At 45.9% G+C, this 22419-nt stretch overlaps 1 protein-coding gene across 2 annotated transcripts in view; it reads left to right on the top strand.

Annotated features, from left to right (window-relative positions):
* LOC126094554 (tumor necrosis factor alpha-induced protein 8-like protein) overlaps window positions 1–22419 on the top strand; it is a 531244-nt gene that overhangs the window by 282684 nt on the left and 226141 nt on the right. Inside the window, exon 1 of one of the 2 annotated variants that reach the window (XM_049908987.1) lies at window positions 3144–4026. The exons of the other annotated variant lie outside the window; for it this stretch is intronic. The gene's annotated coding sequence lies outside the window, so the exon portion shown is untranslated. Of the gene's footprint in view, window positions 1–3143; window positions 4027–22419 lie in introns of those variants that run through there. 2 annotated transcript variants of the gene reach the window in all.

Below are 22419 nucleotides of genomic sequence, written 5' to 3'. Positions count from 1 at the left end.
TAAATTAAAAACGGCGTTTTGTTTGTAAAGTTGCAGTGCAAGTTACTTACAGCGTTTACATATTCTCCAAACCACTGCCTCTTCCCTCCTTGTTAGCAGCAGTTCACGTCGGAACACATATGAGCTTGGCAGTTTTTGCCAGCTTGCAGTATTTCTTACGCTGCATTTGGGTTATTTACACTTCACTTTTGTAAACTTAACTGAAATTATTGTATTTCTCACTCTGCACTCTGCGAGAGATGGATGGACCTTGCACTGGGTTGTGAGCGCACCGGTAATCGCTGTTGCTGGTAAGTTGCTGGGAGGGGGGGTGGGGGGGTAGCATGTAGCTGACCAGCCCCTGTGGACACTCAAGCTTGCGCCTGTCACACTGACAGCCGTTAATGTCTTAACCGCCCCCGGGCTAACAGTGCGTTTCGCAAGTGTGAAGTATGCCCACAACCGAAATTTCAGAAAAATACAGGGTGTCCCACTCAAACCTCCCTGATTTCAAAGACCCAGGAAAAAAAAAAAAACACAGCAGATACGACAATGAAAAATGCACCACATAGTAGAGCATCTCAAAGAATTTATTTATCATCAATATACCTCTACATTTGAACCATTTGTAGCACGAAGACTATCGCGTCTATATAATTTCTTGCCAAGTTATTTGTAACATTTCCTCTGTTACTGTTGCAATCGCATTAGTGATACGATGTCGCAACGTAGGAATGTCGTCCACTTTGGTCGCACACACACGCTCCTTGACGAATCCTCACATGAAGAAATCAAGCAGCCTAATGTCGGGTGAATGTGGTGGCCAGACAATGGGTCCTCCGAGTCCGATTCAACGACTGGGAAATTTCCTACCCAGGAACTTGCGAACAGCCGTTCGCCAGTGCTGCGGAGCTCCATCTTGTTGAAAAATGACGTTGGGTTGCAACTCTTGTATCTGAAGGTACACAAACTCCTCCAACATGTCCAGATACTCTGACCCATTCACTGTTTGTTCCGCAAAGAAGAACGGTCCAATAATTCTGTCGAGCATTAGCCCGCACCAGAAGTTTAGACTAGGGCTATCACGAACATGTTCAATGACAACGTGCGGATTTTGCGAACCCCAAATCCGAACATTATATCTGTTAACCCTTCCTGATAGATGAAAGTTTGCCTCATCTGAGAATAAACATCTTTCCAGGAAGCTGGCATCCACATCAATACGCTGCAGCACATCCGCAGAAAATTGTTGTCGGCGTAGTTTGTCGTTCGGCGTCGGATGTTGCAGAATTTGCACTTTGTACGCACACATTGTAATTCTGTCAGAGACAGCAAAGGACCTGGAAGAGCAGCTGAACGGAATGGACAGTGTCTTGAAAGGAGGATATAAGATGAATATCGAAGCAAAACGAGGATAATGGAATGTAGTCGAATTAAATCGGGCAATGCTGCGGAAATTAGATTAGGAAACGAAAGGCTTAAAGTAGTAAACGAGTTTTGCTATTTGGGGAGCAAAATAACTGATGATGGTTGATGTAGCGAGGATATAAAATGTAGACTGACAATGGCAAGTAAAGCGTTTCTGAAGAAGAGAAATTTGTTAACATCGAGTATAGATTTAAGTGTCAGGAAGTCGTTTCTGAAAGTATTTGTATGGAGTGTACCCATGTATGGAAGTGAAACGTGGACGATAAATAGTTTGGACAAGAAGATAATAGAAGCTTTCGAAATGTGGTGCTACAGAAGAATGATGAAGATTAGATGGATAGATCACATAACTAATGAGGAGGTATTGAATAGAATTGGGGAGGAGTTCTTGACAAGAAGAAGGGACAGGTTGGTAGAACATGTTCTGAGGCATCAAGGGATCACCAATTTAGTATTCGAGGGCAGCATGGAGGGTAAAAATCGTAGAGGGAGACCAAGAGATGAATACTCTAAACAGATTCAGAAGGATGTAGGTTGCAGTAGGTACTGGGAGATGAAGAAGCTTGCGCCAGATTAGCATGGAAAGCTGCAAAAAAAAAAAAAAAAAAAAAAAAAAGTTCAAATGGCTCTGAGCACTATGGGCCTTAACTTCGGAGGTAATCAGTCCCCTAGAACTTAGAACTACTTAAACCTAACTAACCTAAGGACATCACACACATCCATGCCCGAGGCAGGATTCGAACCTGCGACCGTAGCGGTCACGCGGTTCCAGACTGAAGCGCCTAGAAACGTACGGCCACACCGGCCGGCGGAGAGCTGCATCAAACCAGTCTCAGGACTGAAGACCACAACAACAACAACAAGCACACGTATGAAGAAGCTGGTGAACTACACGATGCAATGTTGATTGAGGTACATCAAGTTGCCTAGATGCTTGACGAATTGACTTACGTGGGCTTCTGAGAAACGTTTGTCTGATGTCCTCCACTGACTCTTCTGAAATTCGTAACATGCACCGCCAGAATGTTTCAGAATACTTCCGGTTGCCAGAAACTTCCAATATCATTGCTTAATTGTTCTCAGATCAGGTGAATCACATTTGATACACTCGACGATAATGAATGTGCACAGTAATCGGCGATTTTGTTTCTACAAACCACACTACTGCTTGTGTGCGCTGCTGTGGAGTCGCCATTTTCACTTCATGAGACCTTGATGCACTCTGGCGACGATAATTGGCACCTCTGACGCGGGAATATAAATTCTTTGAGACGCTCTACAATGTGGTGCATTTTTCATTGTCGATCTAGTGTGGTTTTTCTCTCCTGGGTCCTTGAAATCAGGGAGGTTTGAGTGGGACATCCTGCATATTCCAAGAACGTTTAAATGTAAAAAAAAAAATAAAAAAAAATAGTGCGTTTTATCTGTAATTGTAATCGGCAATTACAGCTTTTACTAGCACGCCTCGCCCCTGATCTGCATGTCCTGTCGCAAATTCCACACCTCTGTGATTCATCGAGCAGGCGACTGATCGCCTAGAGGCCTAGACCTAGAGGTCCTGCCGCTGCGTGCAGTGAGCGCACCGTGACGTCACGGGCAGCTGTCATCGCAGCGCAGCCAGCGGCCAGGTGGCCAGTCCGCTGGGGCTGCCCCTCCTAACCGTCGCGCCGCAGCCGCTGGCCTTCCTTCAAAAGCGGCCGCCCGTTGGCGCTGTAGCCAGTCAGCGCGCAGCTGCCGCCACGAGGGGGGGACGCTGTGCCGGTGCGTGTGCCAGTGCGTTAGCGCGTGCTTGCGTCTGCGTGCGCCCGCGTGTTGGCGCCTCCAGCCCCGCTACAACGGTCTGCAGCCGACTGACAGCACCCGCCAACCGCCCGCTGGAATCCGCGTCCGCCACAGCCAGTACCGCTTCAACCGTGCCACCTGTGGAAAACGCAGCTGTCAAAGTGACGCACCTGCTATCCCTGCACGAGTGGTTTCTCTGCTCCTCGCAAGTGCCGTTAGTTACCACACGCAGTATCCGACAGCGCTCTGCGACGTCCTTTCCCTACTGGTCCGCGCGGATTTGACGTCACTAAAACACAGTGAAGTGCTGAAGTGTAGGCTCTCCAGGAATTCTCCCAGAAGAAGGTATCGTCGAAGACCAGGTGAAAGGATAGCAACGGTTCCAGTAAGTTCCGGAGCGTGGGCGCGCGCGTAACGTCATTATTGCCGCGTCAAGGACGTTCCAGTGTGCGGATCTTGGATAGCGTCCAGCGACCGTTGCTGGACCAGCTCCGCGCAGCGTCTCGGCGCTGGACTACGTATTTTGCAAAAAACCAGAACTGCCGCGAGCCATGGCGCTGCTGTGTTTCCAGTGTGCGGGGACGGTAATTGCAGTCTCTGCCGAGCGGAGGCCAGCGGTTTGATATTGTGTCGCGTGTGTTATTGTTCTTCGCTCTCCACTGTTAGCTCTCGCCCCGAGGCATTGTGCTGCAGCGTTTAGTCGTGACACGAGCCACGATAAACTACAACAGCGCACAATAATTGTGGTGGTGTTCCGTCTCGCAGGAGGCGGTATCTTTTCAAACAGTCTCCAAAAGTCAGTCAAGATTTCGTCCGCCATTCGTTCCCGCCTGACAGGTAAGAAATTTTCTTTCCTGGTGAATGCATTCACTTTGTCGTTACCTTCCGCTCTGACCGCACACCAGACGTGCGAACAGGTGAACTAGCTTAATTGTTTCGTACGTGCGTATGCTGCCAACCGTTACTTGGCAAAGGCCATGTGCCATGCAAAATCTCGCTACCTATTCTGAGAGTGAGTGTATTGATCATATAAAGCTAGAAGAAGTTCTGCAAGGCGTTATGACCGTTCGACTTGACTATGCTACACACGAGTAGAAAATGTGGAGTTTGGCTGTCTAGTTACTGTTTGCGAAGTCTGTGTCTGTAAATGTTAGCCCATAAAGTGTGTGAGCCATTTGCTGACGCTTATGAAGCAATTTTTTTTTCCTAATGAATTGATGATGTCAGATGAAGCAGTTTTCGTGTATGGTTTGATAGATTCCCTCTTGTAATCTGAGATTTGACATTAATCGTTTCTTATGGGCTGAATATCCAACCTAGAACATCTCCTGTAAGAGTCTTGTATATCATTCAGTAACGCAAAAAGTGTTCCATATCTTCAGTAAACATATAAACCTTTTTAGAAGTAAGTCGTGTTGCATCTACTTCCGAGAAGTGAAGGTAGCTGAAGATGTAGAATTGTGGAGCCACCTTGCGTGACATTTTTGCCTACACGTTTTGCTCTTCACTTTACATGGTGGACGAGCGGTGTGTTGACTGCTCTGCTTAAATGATGGTTTGAAGAGGAACACAGAGGTATACTTTTGCCATGCTAAGAAAAAGACATGCAAAACAATTATTACATCATGAAGTACATAACGATCAGAGAAACGTAACAATGTCCATTACCAAGGTACACAGGAAGTATAGAGCATTTGTGTGACGTATATGCAGCACTTCCTGTTCAGCTGATGGTGCTGTACTAAACCGGCCTCTGGCATTGGCTATTTATTATTACCACGTCAGTCGTATGATCACAAAGGTAACAATTATCAGAGTTACGGGAAATTGCTATTGTGCCGCTCCTTTACCCAGCGGAATCGGATCGAGTGTATAACAGAGTCTTTTCTATTATTTACGTATGATAGGTCAGAACGTGGAATCCTGATCCACCCATTTTCGTACAGCTTCCGCCTTGTATCTTGGAGGTTTGCAAGAGGAGTCTAGAAACGGCCTGTATACACGGAAACCGTTCGGAACAAATCTCTGCTTGGCGAAATCTTGGATTATCTGGAAGAGGCAGCTTTACCTCCTGGTGACCGTTTGAAATAAAAAGTGACAAAGGTGGTGATGGTGTAGTGCAAGTAAAATACTTTATGGACAAAACAGTATTCGTTTAGAGTGTGTTTTCGTTACTGAATGATTGTGTGCCAATCGTTCCAGTAAATTTATTTTTTCCCTCCTCTTGTATGCTCTGAGCAAGAAACCCGTCCTTTCTGGATCATCACAGCAGACACTGTGTAATGTTGGAGAGGTATCAGACAAGAGTAGAATTAGGGAAATAAAATGTCTTGCAGAGTACAGACGTAGTAGTAGATCCAAATGCGACTACGCTGACGAACTAACTGTCACTAATTTAAAGCAGTAAAGGGATAACAAGATTAAGCTAACATAGGGTGTGATGAAGCGGATTTGACACTTGAGTTCATCAAGATTAAGTTGAATCCTCAGAGAGCTGTAATTTTTGTAGAATAGTACCAGTTATCTGACGGTACGTGCATGATAAACGCTCGTAATACTGCAGCTTTATGGTCCACCTCCAGGGCTTTTATTATGTTCGCAGTTCTATTTGCAACGTGCGAACATTCCGCGTCATATGTCGCAAATGTACCAGCCACTCCGATTTGTGTTCTTCCGTATTGTGGATAATAATGACAGAGAAATTAGGCTTCTTATTGCCCCCCAAGCTCAGACGTCCTCCTTATGTTATTTTCCTGTCAGAATAAATCCGGATTTTGGCAGTATTTCTTGTATTTAATCGTTTCAGCATCACAGTCCACAACTGTTGATGGCTCTCCTACTATTACATGTTTAGATTTTTCCATATTCTCCGTTTTCGAAAACAGGGCAAAACTGACCGTCCGATGTTGAGCAGTTGATAAAGCGCTGTAAGTTAAAGGAATGGCGATTTGACTACAGTGAAGAGCCGTGTCGCCGTACGTGTTAGGCCGGCCGCCAGTTCCACCCCTGCCTATGCATCCACTCTCGAGTCTGGAGTGCGTGAGTCACGGTGGAGCGTCGTTGAAGCCGCCTTGCTGGTGTGAGAGAGACGGGGGAAGGGGCGCACAGAGTGGGACGCAATCTGCTCTCGCGCGCATCGCCAGACGCGCTCGCCCGGTGGCTGGAAGCCGCGCAGATTCCGGTAGCCCGGCGCTGACGTCACCTGAGGTCACTCCGCTCGCTCCAGCCGGCAGCGGCGGACTGGCAAGTGGTGCTGCGACAGCAGCGCTCGCCGCGGACGCCACAGGAACTAGGCTGCCCGCCGTCACACACTGGTCGCTGGTTTTTTTCTGTCCGTACGCTTGTGTGTATCCGGGGTCCGTTTCCGGATCGCTGCAGCCTCTGTAACTCCGAGAAAGGCACAGGCGCCGCTCTGTTGTACAAATAACTGTTTATTATACAGGGTATATCATAGTCACGGTAACTGTCACGTGTGAAAATATACGTTAGTTGGTCGGCGTGGTCTTTGGTCTGATTACTGACTTGATGCAGCTCTTCACACTGTTCTTGATCTCTGCATAACTAATGCAACCTACATTAATTTGAACTTGCTTACTGTATTCATATCTTTGCCTCCATCTATAGTTTTTACCCTCCTCTACTTCCTTCCATCAACAATCTGACAAATCCTTGATGCCTTGAGAGGTGCCCTATCAGCCGGTCCTTTCTTTTTATTTCAGCTGTGCCATAACTTTTTTTTTTTACCGCTATTCGCTTTACTATCTCCCCATTAGTTATTCAGTCTGCTGCACACAGCATTCTTTTGTAGTGCTACCTTTCAGATGCTTCTATCCTGTTCTCGTGTGCGCTGTTTATCGTCCACTTTTCAGTTCCGTGCAAGACAAATCTCCAGACAAATCACAAATGACTTCTGAACAAGTAAAATCACATTAGAAGTTAACAAATTCCTGTTTTTCAGAAACGCGTTTCTCGCTGTCGCCAGCCTACATTTTATAGCCTCTCTACTTCGCCATCATTTTGCTGCTCAAATAGCAAAACTCATCTGCTACCTTAAGTGTCTCGTTTCCTTGTCTAATTCCGTCAGCATCACCTGATTTAATTCTACTGCATTCCTCGTATTGCTTTTGTTGATATTCATCGTGTATCCTCCTTTCAGTGCACTGTCCATTCCGTTCAACTGCTTTACCAAGTCCTTTTGCTGTCTCTAACAGAATTACAATGTTATCGGCAAACTTCAAAGTTTTTATTTTTTCTACCTACTCTTCTTTTACTCCTATTCGCATTACTAACTCATCATTAGATATTCTTCTTCCTATTCCAAATGTTTATTGATTTTCCTTTACTGCTTTCTCAAAGTACGGCTGGAATAACATCCCATGTCAACTATTATTCCCTTTCATGCTCCTCGACTCTTATTACTGCTGTCTGGTTTCTGTTCAAGCTGTAATTAGACCAAGTAAACATTATATATACTAAGATGGTATCTGTTCTTTCGCATGTCCGAAAGAACAGATACCATCGGTGACCATGCAGCTCATTAGAATGAAATTTCGGCGTTGACATACGTCAACGGGGACAGATGAAAATGTGTGCCCCGCCCAGGATTCGAACCCAGGATCTCCTGCTTGCATGGCAGACGGCCCTATCCATCTGAGCCACCGAGAACACAGATGGATAGAGCGTCTGCCATGTAAGCAGGAGATTCCGGGTTCGAGTCCTGGTCGGGGCACACATTTTCATCTGTCCCCATTGACGTATGTCAACGCCTGTAAGCAGCTAAGGGTTTTCATTTCATTGTAATTCCAGTCAACATTGTCAAAGCCTTTCTCTTAGTCTACAAATGCTACAAGTTTTGGTTTGTCTTTCATTTACCTATCACCTAAGAGATGTCGTTGGATTAGTATTGTCTCGCGTGTTCCAACATTTCTCTGAAATCCAAACTGATCTTCCCCAAGGTCGGCTTCTGCCAGATTTTGCATTCTTCTGTAAAGAATTCGTGTTAGTATTTTGCAATATTAATCTGATAGTTCGGTAATAAACACACCTGCGAGCGCCTGCTTTCCTTGGAATCTGAATTATTACATTTTTCTTGCAGTCTGAGGATACTTCGCCTGTTTCGTATATCCTGCACACCAGATGCAACGGTTTTGTCAGGGTTGGCTCTCTCAAGGCAATCAGTAGATCTGACAGAATTCGTCAACTCCGGGGCCTTGTTTCGACTTACGTCTTCCATTGCTCTGTCAAATTCTTCACTCTGTATCGTATCTCCCATCTCACTTTCATCTACATCCTCTTCTATTTCCATAATATTGCCGTCGAGTACATCTGTATATAATCTTTCAGGTTTCCCTTCGTTGCTTAGGACTGGTTTTCCATCTGAGCTCTTGATACACACACAGCTGCTTCTTTTCTTTCAAACGTCTCTCTAATTTTCATGTAGGCTGTATCTGTTTTTCCCCTAGTGATGTATTATTCTAAATCCGTACATTTGTCGTCAATCCATTCCTGCTCAACCTGTTTGCACTCCTGTCAATTTGGTTTTTTAGACGTTGTATTCCTTTTCGACTGCTTTATGTGCTGCATCTAAATATTTTTGCCTTTCATCGATTAAATTCAATATGTCTTATTATATCCACGGATTTCTACTACGCCTCGTCTTTTTACCTATTTGATCCTGTCCTGTTTTCACTATTTCATCTCTCAAAACTACTTTTAATATAAAGTTTATAATCAACAATAGAAGGATAGTTTGAACAATTCTGGAAACAGAGCTGAAAGATACGTCTTACCTCAGAGAATCATTTTTATTTTTAAATGTATTCTCTCTGTACAGTGACGTATTTAGTCCAGCTGTGTTTCAATGCCTTGATCCCATCACGAAAATTCAATTTCTGCTGCCACTTCTTCATCTGAAGAGAATGTCCGTACGCCGAGGAAAATTTTGAGCCTGAGGAAGAGATGGGAGCTGGTGGAGCCAAACTACACATGTTTGACCACCTGTGACGATGTTCGACAAGAAATTGTCACGATCAGCTTCGTAACGCGCAAGCAGTCCTGCGTAGACGGTCTTCCGTTGGTCTTTAGAGTCTCGTGTTTGCCGGTGGGGAACGGAGCTGGCACACACCTTACTTACAGCACCCCAACTGGTGGACCAGTGTGCCAGCTCTACCGACAGAGACGCTAGGTGCTTGCTTACGAACCGTTGAATCACCTCGAATGAGAGTGTCCGCACGTCCAACATTGCAGGAGTCACAGCTGTGTGCGACCGGCCGGCGCCCTCTAGATCGGACGGGTATGTGCGACCTTGTTGTGGTAATGACAGACGCATCATCCACCTGCTCGACGTGCTTATGTTCACTGTAAGGTCTCTGTAGACATTCTGCAAGCGCTTATGAAGATCTGTGATGCTCTGGTTTTCCTGCAAAAGAAACTCAGTGACAGCTCTCTGCTTGGAACGTTACAGGCGGATACGATATTTGAAGGATACGGTAGCACCGCCACATATCAGAGCTTATAGGGGCTGAAGCGGGAGTTGCTTAAAATCCGTCTTGATTGCAAAAAAATTTTTTTTAATTATTCATATGACCGGTTTCGGTTCATTCAGAACCATCCTCAGATCTGATATTTTCGTTACAGGAGTAACCCGTCCAAATCCAGCAACTTTCACATGCTACGTCACATACTCCTGTAACGAAAATATCAGATCTGAAGATGGTTCTGAATGAACCGAAACCGGTCATATGAATAATAAAAAAATTTTTTTTTGCAATCAAGACGGATTTTAAGCAACATTATAAAATCACTGATTGCTGTTATCCCATAAGACATTATGTCTGTTTTTGTGAAGCGGGAGTATTGCACGATGTCCCATAATACATTCCTCATTGGTTAACCTAAATTGGCCTAGAAAACAACATATGTTGCGTTACTTATTGAATGCTCCGTGCATATTAAATTTGATGTATCAAATAATTCTTAGCGTTTGAGAAACCTCCACATACCGGAAGACGATCGCCTACCGCCTGTTGCCGCTTGCCCGATGCTCCGCTCTCTGGAATGTTGCGGAGGATTTTTTCTAACAGAATTTACTGTCCAATTTGCGCACCGCGGTTGAAAGACGCACGTACAGGGCCCGACAGTATCGTCGCATATTGCTGATCTACAGAGCGAGCAAAGACCGAGAAACATTAAGACTCTAGGAAACAGAAGCGAGAGGGAGAAGCAACGCTTTTTGCTCAGACCTCCTCCATTTTTAATATTTTTTGTTACTTCATTACAATTACGACACTCGCTTCTTGGTACTGCAAGAAAAGGCCAGTGTCTCATAAACAGGAAACCACATTAAAGAAGATTAAGGTTTCGCTGTCCGTCGACGGCAACGCCATTGGGAGTTCGGATTGGGGAAGGATGTGAGGAAGTCGGTCATTCTCTATAAAAGGGAACATACCGGCATTCTTTTTTAGTGATTTGGGGATATCACTGAAAACCTTAACCTGGATAAGAGGATGGGGATTCGAAACGCCTTCCTCCCGAATACGAGTCCAGTGTTTTCCTGCTGCGACGCCTCGATCGTCGGATTAATTCGAAGGCTGCAGTATACGCCAAGGAAGGAAGAATGAATTGATTGTTGGTGTTAATAACGATCATCCTCCCTTACCTCCTCTGAGTTACTGCAGATGACGTGTCACTGAGAACTTTTGTTCTGTGCATGCAGTACACGTGAGGTGCCTAGTTGTTTCCACTGCACTGTGTGGAATACGAAGGTTGTGTTATAGTTCACTAACCTGCTGTCTTCGAGTTGATGTCCCCAGCGCAGAAAACAGCACGCAGGTCCTAGGTTCCGTATATTAAGGGTGAAACTGACTTTTAGCGAGGTTCTGTTCTGAAATAATGTATTACTTCTTTGGGATGCCACTCGCGTATTTTAATATAGCCATACGAGAAGACTACTTGATCTTAATACAACACCTTCTGATACAGCAAAGTACACGATCAAACACAATGTTTACGAAAATGTATCTTTACACTATATGTGGCACGTGTCTGCGCCTCATGACTACCGGAGTGAATCTTTTAATACTGAATACTGGCAAACACATCCTGCCAAAGACAACATGACTGTACATCTCGATTGCGTAATCCAGAGTGACGAACAGGAACTTAAATAAAAATTGGAAACACATCCTACGAAAGACAACCTGTCTGTTCTTCTCGACTGCCTAATCCAGAGTGACGAACAGCCGGAAACACTTCGCGCGCCATACCAGAAAAGGCGTGACCCGAACGCTTCCGAAGTGCTTCGTCTGCAATTTCGTCAGTCTTTCGTTTTTTATTTAAATTGTTTTAAATTGTGTTTAAATTGTTTAATTGTTTAAATTGTATTTAATAATTCTAAAGTGACTGATTGATAGTCAGCTGTTGAGAGATATTTATATTAAAAAGTGAATTCATTCCAATGAGTAGTTTAACTAATAATAATAACTATACTTTGACGTTTTGGCGCCCTTGCTCCGAACACAGCAACCAATCACAGAGCAGTAGCATTATGCAGGTGGTCTTTCTCACGGGAATGGTACCGAATCTAACATCTGTCACAGGTACCTCGCACCACATTTCTTCATCTATATACTTCTTGCATCTCCAGTGCTCTGGGAACAGCTTCTTGGAGCCTAATATGATGGCTGCCTAAGCCAGAAATATTACAAGAACACCGCCAAATGCTCGCCAGCAGGAAGTCGCCTTTCGCTTTCTCGGTCCGCTTGTGTTGTAGCCGCTCTCCCACGTCATCGTAGCGCGAAGGCCTCAAGAAAGACAATACTGGTAAATTAAAGAGGAGGGTCAGTCAGGCGTCAAGGATATCTCTGTTGGCGCTTTTGTCATTCGTCGCTCCACGTAATTATACTTTCGAAAGCATAGTTAAAACGAGGCCCTTGGTTGCTGTGGCTTTGGAAGGACATGTAGCTGCTGTGTGCTTGAAGACGTCCGGAGAAAATTTAGATAAATGTTTGAATAACGTTATCCCCATATTTACAGGGGTTGGACAAGAATGTGGAACTTCGCGGGAAATGCATACTTGAACATACACTACTGGCCATTAAAGTTGCTACACCACGAAGATGACGTGCTACAGACGCGAAATTTAACCGACAGGAAGAAGATGCTGTGATATGCAAATGATTAGCTTTTCAGAGCATTCACACAAGGTTGGCGCCGGTGGCGACACTTACAACGTGCGGACATGAAGTTACTTTCCAACCGATTTCTCATACACAAACGTCAGTTGCCGGCGTTGCCTGGTGAAACGTTGTTGTGATGCCTCGTGTAAAGAGGAGAACTGCGTACCATCACGTTTCCCACTTTTATAAAGGTCGGGTTGTAGCCTATCGCGATTCCGGTTTCGACGACGTTAGCAGCAGCATGGACTGTTAGCTCGGAGACCATGGCTGCGATTACCCTTGACGCTGCATCACAGTCAGGAGCGCCTGCAATGGTGTACTCAACGACGAACCTGGGTGCACGAATGGCAAAACGTCATTTTTTCGGATGAATCCAGGTTCTGTTTACAGCATCATGATGGTCGCATCCGTGTTTGGCGACATCGCGGTGAACACACATTGGAAGCGTGTATTCGTCATCGCCATACTGCCGTATCACCCGGCGTGATGATATGGGGTGCCATTGGTTACACGTCTCGGTCACCTCTTGTTCGCATTGACGGCACTTTGAACAGTGGACGTTACATTTCAAATGTGTTACGAGCTTTGGGTCTACCCTTCATTCGATCCCTGCGAAACCCTACATTTCAGCAGGATAATGCACGACCGCATGTTGCAGGTCCTGTACGGGACTTTCTGGATACAGAAAATGTTCGACTGCTGCCGTGGCCAGCACATTCTCCAGATCTCTCACAAATTGGAAACGTCTGGTCAATGGTGGCCGAGCAACTGGCTCGTCAGAACACGCCAGTCACTACTCTTGATGAACTGTGGTATCGTGTTGAAGCTCCATGGGCAGGTATACCTGTACATGCCATCCAAGCTCTGACTCAATGCCCAGGCGTATCAAGGCCGTTATTATGGCCAGAGGTGGTTGTTCTGGGTACTGATTTCTCAGGATCTATGCACGCAAATTGCGTGAAAATGTAATCACATGTCAGTTCTAGTATAATGTATACTAATGAATACCCGTTTATCATCTGCATTTCTTCTTGGTGTAGCATTTTTAATGGCCAGTAGTGTAAATGCAGATGCTAGCCAAACGTGCAGATTGCGCTGCTGTATTTAACCACGAACGGCACCTGCGCAATATTCTCAATACATTGCAAGCGTTGGTTGGTTTGGAGAGGGTCAAATGGCTCTGAGCACTATGCGACTTAACTTCTTAGGTCATCAGTCGCCTAGAACTTAGAACTAATTAAACCTAATTAACCTAAGGACATCACACACATCCATGCCCGAGGCAGGATTCGAACCTGCGATCGTAGCGGTCGCTCGGTTCCAGACTGTAGCGCCTAGAACCGCACGGCCACTCCGGCCGGCTGGTTTGGAGACTAAATGGACTAAACTACAGGGTCATGAGTCCCTTGCAAGTGTCTCTCATGGCCCGAACAATGTTCTGCGTAGTTTAGTTCTGAGTGCATTTCATCGCAGCCAAGTGAATTCGAACGTGGGCAAATTGTTGGTGCTTCTGTAACCAAGGGAGTCGAAGTGTTTGGTGTTTCAAGAGGCACCTTATCGACGATTCATACTGCAGAGAAAGGAAGCACGAAAACACATCTCCTCTAAGTCACAACGCGGACAAAAGTGTGAGTTGCGCGATAATGACAGACGGTCATTGAAGATGATTGTGAAGAAAAATAAGAGAACGACAGTTACGGAAGTCACTGCATCCGCGATTCCTGTCACCACCAAATCAACATGAATGGAGTTCCATCAGCAAGGAATTGCAAGGCGAGCTGAAAACACTCAACAGTGATGCAGATGCGCAAACAGGGAAACGTCGTGCCGAAGCCATAAAACCTGGACTGTGGAACAGTGGAAGAAAATCGTTTGGTCGGATGAGTCTCGTTGCACACTGTTCCCAACTTCTGCGCTAGTTTACGTCCCAGGAGTGAGACATGCGGGGGTTCGGTGATGTTTTGGCCAGCCACATCGTGGCATTTCATGTATCCCATGATTACTCTGCGAGGTCGCTGTATGTGACTATTTTGGCTGATCGGGTTCATCCTATAGTACAATGTTTGCTCCCCAAAAACGTTACTGCGTTCCAAGGCGATATGGCCCCTTTTCCCTGCTCGCATCGCCCAAGACTGGTTTCTCGAGTACAGGGACAAATTTTCCCCTCTTCCATTTCGACCACGGTCACGAGATCTCAATATTATTGAGCCTTTGCGTTCTACGTTGGATAGACCGCGATTGCTATCCACCTTCACCATCCTTAGCTGAACTTACTACTATTTTATAGGAAGAATGGAATAAGGTATCGTAGGAAGCCATACGCGATCTGTATTTATCCATTCCGAGACGACTGGAAGCTGTTTTGAAAGCCATCGGTTTTCCTACACTTATTAGGCATGGTAATTTGTCGCGGTTTTGGTGTTTCCATGTTTTTAAGTACCATGTGTATGTACCTCTGGAGCATAACATTGTATGGAAGTGAATTATGGGCTGTGGGGGAATTGGAGAAGTAGAGAACTGGAGCTTTTAAGATATAATATTAAGGAAAGATGCTGAAAATTCGGTGGACTGATGGGAATTGAGGAGGTTCTACGTGTACATCCATACTCCGCAAGCCACCTGACTGTGTGCGGTGGAGGGTACTTTGAGTACCTCTATCGGTTCTCCCTTCTATTCCAGTCTCGTGGAAAGAATGACTGTCGGTATGCCTCTCTGTGGCCTCTAATCTCTCTGATTTTATCCTCATGGTCTCTTCGCGAGATATACGTAGGAGGGAGCAATATACTGCTTGACTCCTCGGTGAAGAAATGTTCTCGAAACTTCAACAAAAGCCCGTACCGAGCGTCTCTCTCTTGCAGTCTTCCACTGGAATTTATCTGTCATCTCTGTAACGCTTTCGCGATTACTAAATGATCCTGTAACGAAGTGCGCTGCTCTCCGTTGGATCTTCTCTATCTCTTCTATCAACCCTATCTGGTATGGATCCCACACCGGTGAGCAGTATTCAAGCAGTGGGCGAACAAGTGTACTGTAACCTGCTTCCTTTGTTTTCGGACTTCATTTCCTTAGGATTCTTCCAATCAATCTCAGTCTGGCATCTGCTTTACCGACGATTAATTTTATATGATCATTCCATTTTAGATCACTCCTAATGCCTACTCCCAGATAATTTTCGGGATTAACTGCTTCCAGTTGCTGACCTGCTATATTGTAGCTAAATGATAAAGTATCTTTCTTTCTATGTACTCTATGTACACTTGTGTACATTGAGATTCAATTGCCATTCCCTGCACTATGCATCAATTCTTTGCAGATCCTCCTGCATTTCAGTACAATTTTCCATTGTTACAACCTCTCGATATACTACAGCATCATCCGCAAAAAGCCTCAGTGAACTTCCGATGTTATCCATAAGGTCATTTATCTGTGTTGTGAATAGCAACGGGCCTACGACACTCTCCTGCGGCACACCTGAAATCACTCTTACTTCGGAAGACTTCTATCCATTCAGAGTGACATGCTGCGTTCTGTTATCTTGGAACTCTTCAATCCAATCACACAATTGGTCTGATAGTCCATATGCTCTTACTTTGTTCATTAAACGACTGTGGGGAACTATCAAACGCCTTGCGGAAGTCAAGAAACACGGTATCTACCTGGGAAACCGTGTCTATGGCCCTCTGAGTCTCGTGGACGAAAAGCGCTAGCTGAGTTTCACACGATCGTCTTTTTCGAAACCCATGCTGATTCCTACAGAGTAGATTTCTAGTCTAATCTAGGTTCTCCTAAGAGCCGGCGACGATAAAAGTAGGTGGAAAACATTGACAAGAAGGGGCAGGACGATAGGACGTGTGTTAAGGCATCAGGGAGTAACTTTCATGTAATAGAGGAAGAAAAAGACTGGAATACATCCAGTCCGAAACTCTTTTCGTATAAACTCTCCAAAATGTTCAAATAGTTACATTAGCAGCAAACATCGTTCGCAACAAGTCTATTGCATTGTCAACACAGTCCGTAACCTAGAACTCAGAAAAACTCTCTCTGCCAAACATGGCGTCAAAATATAAGGGGCAGTCAAACGAAAAACGAGTATCCGGCGCAACGGGGCTTTGGAGTGTATCCATTCAAAGGTAATCACCACACGCGCTAAGACAATTATTCCACTCGGAGACGAGACTATCAGTTCCTGTTTCGTAGACCGGGTCGGCTGCTCACGGATCCACTCCTGCACTTACCTGTCATACCGAAACCGGTGTCCGTACATACCTTTCTTCTGGTCGCCAAAGATGCAAAAATCACATGTTGGGTGTTTCGGGCTGCACAGAGGATGTTCCACTGTTAAAAAAAAAAAAAAAAAAAGCTGACGCGTAGCCTCCGTGTGATTGGCAATTTTTCTTGTAGAGCTCCTCGAGCGTGGAACCACAATCAAGGCGCAGTGCTATGAAGACACTTTGCTGAAACCGTGACGCGCCAGCAAGTCAAAACGGCCTGGAATGCTCTCGGACGGAATCAACCTGTTGCACGGTAACGCCCGCCGCCACACTGCCACCGGGACGAATGCAACACTTCAGCTATATCGTTGGGATACACTACAACATCCTTCGTATAACTCGGATCTTTCAGTGTGTGGTTTTCACATCTTTGGCGACAGGAAGAAAGGCAGTCGGTCGAGGAATGCAAGCGTAGCTGCGGTTGTGGATCCAGCAGCGGCCGACCGCGTTCTACCAAACAGGAACCGATCGTCTCGTCTTGCAATGCGATAGATGTGTCGTGATTACTTTTGAATGGAACGATTCCATGCTCCCGTTGCGGCGGTAGTTCAGTTTTCATTTGACTGCCCCTCTCGCTGAAAAGTCAAAAATGTATTAACGATAATTTTCGAAGTTTTTACATTGATATTAAAATGTAAACTGTGATAACAATATTTTTGGTACATTAATAGGTAGAAGAAACTCATGTGATCTTGCAGACTATGATTTGTATTTATATTTATAATTTTTATTTTAACAAACTCTGTATTAATGTAATGAGCTTTTGGCGTCATAGGCAGGGAGGCCCCTTACGAGGCAGGTCCGACTGACTTGGTGCAGGTCTTATTACATTCGACGCCACATTGGGCGACTTACGCGCCGGATGGGGATGAAATGATGATGGAGACAACACGACACCCAGTCCCTGAGCGGAGAATATCCCTGATTCAGCCGGGAATCGAACCCGGGCCCCTTAGGACAGCAGTCCGACTCACTGACCACTCAGCTATCGGGGCGAACAACTCTGTATTAATTAAACATGATATTAATTAAACATGACTAAAATTTCGCTTTCTTCTATTTACAAAATGCGTAGATAAACTTCAAATAGGGCAGAGGAATGCTAATAACAGAAAATAATATATATAACAAGCTCCACTGCAAAACCAATAATTTCAGTTGAAAATATTGGGTATCAGTGGATGCCGTAAAGTTCACAGGATATCAATCCTGGGTCGTTGCGGGCTGTATCTGTATAAAGCACATGACAGAGGAGATTTTTGCTGTATCATAAATTAGGATATCTCCCTGGTCGGTTCATGGATGGAGGAAATGGAGAATGACTGTTTACATGCCTCAGTGTGAGGTCATATTGCTGCGATTTTATCTTCGTGAGTCTGCGAATTATGCTTAGTTAAGTTCCCGCGAGATATTAGACATCTTTCCGCTAAAGGAAGGAAGACGGTGGTTCCACCTCAGCAGATAAGGAATCCCACGTTTGGTGGGCCAAAGACGGAGAAGGAAATCAGCCACGCCTTTTCCGAAGGGCCATCCCAGCATTCGCCTTAAGCTATTTAGCGAGATGGGACAGTGGTTAAGAAACGTTTCCATCACCCAGATGCAGATTTTACTTGGTTTCCCTTACTCGCTTAAGGCAAATCGCGGACGATACGGGTACGGCCGATTTCGCTCTCCAACCTACCGCAATCCGGGCGTGTACTCCGTCACTAGTGAAAGGACATTCGGCGCTTAATCTTCACACCTTCCTTACCACAAACCCAAATCTAAAAGATCGGAGTGGAATTTATATGACCACTGACCCCCGCTTAGTATCTCTCTTCGTTGTGTCTTTGACGTTTAGCAGAAATGACACATCTCCGTATTTTAGGACCATTTGTATCCAGTTTTAGCCGATCGAACTGCGTTACTTCTCTTGTTACAATTTCAAGAGTGGATATCCCATATACACTCCTGGAAATGGAAAAAAGAACACATTGACACCGGTGTGTCAGACCCACCATACTTGCTCCGGACACTGCGAGAGGGCTGTACAAGCAATGATCACACGCACGGCACAGCGGACACACCAGGAACCGCGGTGTTGGCCGTCGAATGGCGCTAGCTGCGCAGCATTTGTGCACCGCCGCCGTCAGTGTCAGCCAGTTTGCCGTGGCATACGGAGCTCCATCGCAGTCTTTAACACTGGTAGCATGCCGCGACAGCGTGGACGTGAACCGTATGTGCAGTTGACGGACTTTGAGCGAGGGCGTATAGTGGGCATGCGGGAGGCCGGGTGGACGTACCGCCGAATTGCTCAACACGTGGGGCGTGAGGTCTCCACAGTACATCGATGTTGTGGCCAGTGGTCGGCGGAAGGTGCACGTGCCCGTCGACCTGGGACCGGACCGCAGCGACGCACGGATGCACGCCAAGACCGTAGGATCCTACGCAGTGCCGTAGGGGACCGCACCGCCACTTCCCAGCAAATTAGGGACACTGTTGCTCCTGGGGTATCGGCGAGGACCATTCGCAACCGTCTCCATGAAGCTGGGCTACGGTCCCGCACACCGTTAGGCCGTCTTCCGCTCACGCCCCAACATCGTGCAGCCCGCCTCCAGTGGTGTCGCGACAGGCGTGGATGGAGGGACGAATGGAGATGTGTCGTCTTCAGCGATGAGAGTCGCTTCTGCCTTGGTGCCAATGATGGTCGTATGCGTGTTTGGCGCCGTGCAGGTGAGCGCCACAATCAGAACTGCATACGACCGAGGAACACAGGGCCAACACCCGGCATCATGGTGTGGGGAGCGATCTCCTACACTGGCCGTACACCACTGGTGATCGTCGAGGGGACACTGAATAGTGCACGGTACATCCAAACCGTCATCGGACCCATCGTTCTACCATTCCTAGACCGGCAAGGGAACTTGCTGTTCCAACAGGACAATGCACGTCCGCATGTATCCCGTGCCACCCAACGTGCTCTAGAAGGTGTAAGTCAACTACCCTGGCCAGCAAGATCTCCGGATCTGTCCCCCATTGAGCATGTTTGGGACTGGATGAAGCGTCGTCTCACGCGGTCTGCACGTCCAGCACGAACGCTGGTCCAACTGAGGCGCCAGGTGGAAATGGCATGGCAAGCCGTTCCACAGGACTACATCCAGCATCTCTACGATCGTCTCCATGGGAGAATAGCAGCCTGCATTGCTGCGAAAGGTGGATATACACTGTACTAGTGCCGACATTGTGCATGCTCTGTTGCCTGTGTCTATGTGCCTGTGGTTCTGTCAGTGTGATCATGTGATGTATCTGACCCCAGGAATGTGTCAATAAAGTTTCCCCTTCCTGGGACAATGAATTCACGGTGCTCTTATTTCAATTTCCAGGAGTGTATCTGTTGTGTAGTGAGACAGTTCACATAGCTTGCTAATGACAAGGCAGCTAGTATTAGTAGTAACGTCAGATTTTATTTTTTATTTTATTTATTTATTTTTTGTGTATTTGCCGTTTCAATAAGGAAGTGCTGTCTAAAAGGATTCGGACGAATATCCAAATATTAATAAGATTTTTTATCTGTGCAAATATTGGTAACGTGCTTTAAATGTACGGAAATATGGAATTCTGTAGTTCTCAAATCGAAAATAATGTGTTACCGTATAAGCACAATATCAGTGAGTCTCAATTGGAATCGGTCAATGCGTACATACGGGATGAACTACCTAAAACTTCCACCGCAAATACTGTGGAAATGGGAAGTGCGGTTTTCACAGATTGGATTCGTAATCAAGGGTTCGTGTTGTTATCCAACCAACAGATTGTAATAATACTTAGAAAATGTATTTCCTCAAAAAATACTTTTTTTAAATGAAACAAGGCCTATTGGCATTAACAAAAGAAAAGTATAGTAAATTAAAATTTCTGTCGCGAGTCGTTAACGAGGTATCGTAGTTTGGAAAATTCCCACACCGACACTTGTACGATACGCTTGGTAGCACAAACTAAAAAACAATGCATGTGTATACCTATTTACGTGAATTCTGAGCAGTAAAGTCACAATTTACCGTCACAGATGGTGTTCGAAACGACTGCAGGCAGCGGCAATACAAGCTTCCAGTAGGGTACGGTTCAAATGGTTCTAAGCACTATGGGACTTAACATCTGAGGTCATCAGTACCCTAGGCTTAGAACTACTTAAACCTAACTAACCTAAGGACATCACATGCATCTATGGCCGAGGCGGGATTCGAACCTGCGACCGTAGCAGCAGCGCGGTTCCGGACTAAAGCGTCTAGAATCGATCGGCCACAGCGGCCGGCCCACTCGGGTATGGAACGACTGCTGCACACGTGCTGGCATTTCAGCAGAGATGTCCGAGCAGACTAGAGTAATATATCGTGGCATACCATCGGATGTAGTTGGTATGTCCTTGTAGACACAGTATTTCATGTTTCCCCAACAGAAAAAAGTCTATAGGCGTCAAGTCCGGGGAACGGGTCGGCCAAGGTACAGGTCTTCTGCGTCCAATCTAACGATGTGGATACAGTCTGTCGAGATATGCTGTAGTACTTCGTGCACTATAGGCTGTACAGCCTTCCATGTTGACACCACAGGTTCCTCCTAGTGTGCAGATGAACATCTTCCAGCATCCGTAGAAAATGGTATAATAGGAGGCCGCGATCCTGATGCATGTTGTGTTCTGTCTATGAAGAATGGGGCTATGATATAGTGGTTCTCTATCTCACACCACACTCTTACCCACCATGGACGCTGACGTTCCACCTCACTTAGCGAACGGGGATTGTCGAAGGACCAGTAGTGCGTGTTTCGGCGGTTTACCTGGCCGTTTTTGGTAAACGAGCTTCATCGCTAAACAAGATGCATAATGCATCAAGAGCGTCCTGTCATAATGTCCATGTACAGGAGTTAACACGATTCTCCTAATCGTTTCCATGCTGCTCTTGATAGACGTTATAGGAGTAGAACCTTTGTCAATGGAGAATGAATAGGGCACTAGCCTGCCTCACGCCACTTCCTCGTGCGATCGCGCGGGAGGCAACGGGCTGATAACTGCAAAAGCAGCAAGAACATTGATTTCCCGTCTTCTATCGTCGCTTGTTTCCTTCTGTTACGCTGTGCAGGCGTTGCTCTACCACTTTCACGTCACTGCTCGAAGAGGATGATAAAGAAACGCCGAGATTGTTGACATCTCTTGGATATCTTGCCGCATACACCGTACTCTGAACGAACTGCGTTCTTCCTAAACTCTCCATACACCAAGAGTCAGTTGGCTTTTTCAACGCTGCAATGACTTCTGTAGCTGATGTCCTCTTGTTTTTCGTCACAATTCTCTTCAATGACCGCTGTCAAGATCACTCAATAAACACTGTTATCCGCTGAGGATAGAAGCTGAAGCAATAAATCCTTATCGAAGATAAAGTTGAGACTCATATGTTTCCGGAGAAATGTTATTCCACTTGCATCCGCGTTGTGATGTAGCAGATGACGATTTTCCGCTTTCCCTGTATCCTGTATGAATCTTGGTAAGGCACCTCTTGAAACACAAAATACTTCGACTCACTTGGTTACAGAAGCAGTCACCAAACAAGCGCCGGCCAGAGTGGCCGTGCGGTTCTAGGCGCTACAGTCTGGAGCCGAGCGACCGCTACGGTCGCAGGTTCAAATCCTGCCTCGGGCATGGATGTGTGTGATGTCATTAGGTTAATTACGTTTAATTAGTTCTAAGTTCTAGGCGACTGATGACCTCAGATGTTAAGTCGCATAGTGCTCAGAGCCATTTGAACCAAACA

The sequence above is a fragment of the Schistocerca cancellata genome, chromosome 8 (genome assembly GCF_023864275.1).
Source record: "Schistocerca cancellata isolate TAMUIC-IGC-003103 chromosome 8, iqSchCanc2.1, whole genome shotgun sequence".
NCBI classification, from domain to species: Eukaryota; Metazoa; Arthropoda; class Insecta; order Orthoptera; family Acrididae; genus Schistocerca; species Schistocerca cancellata.
The sequence above is the reverse complement of the archived record's forward strand: the minus strand, read 5'-3'. Positions and strand labels throughout refer to the sequence as shown.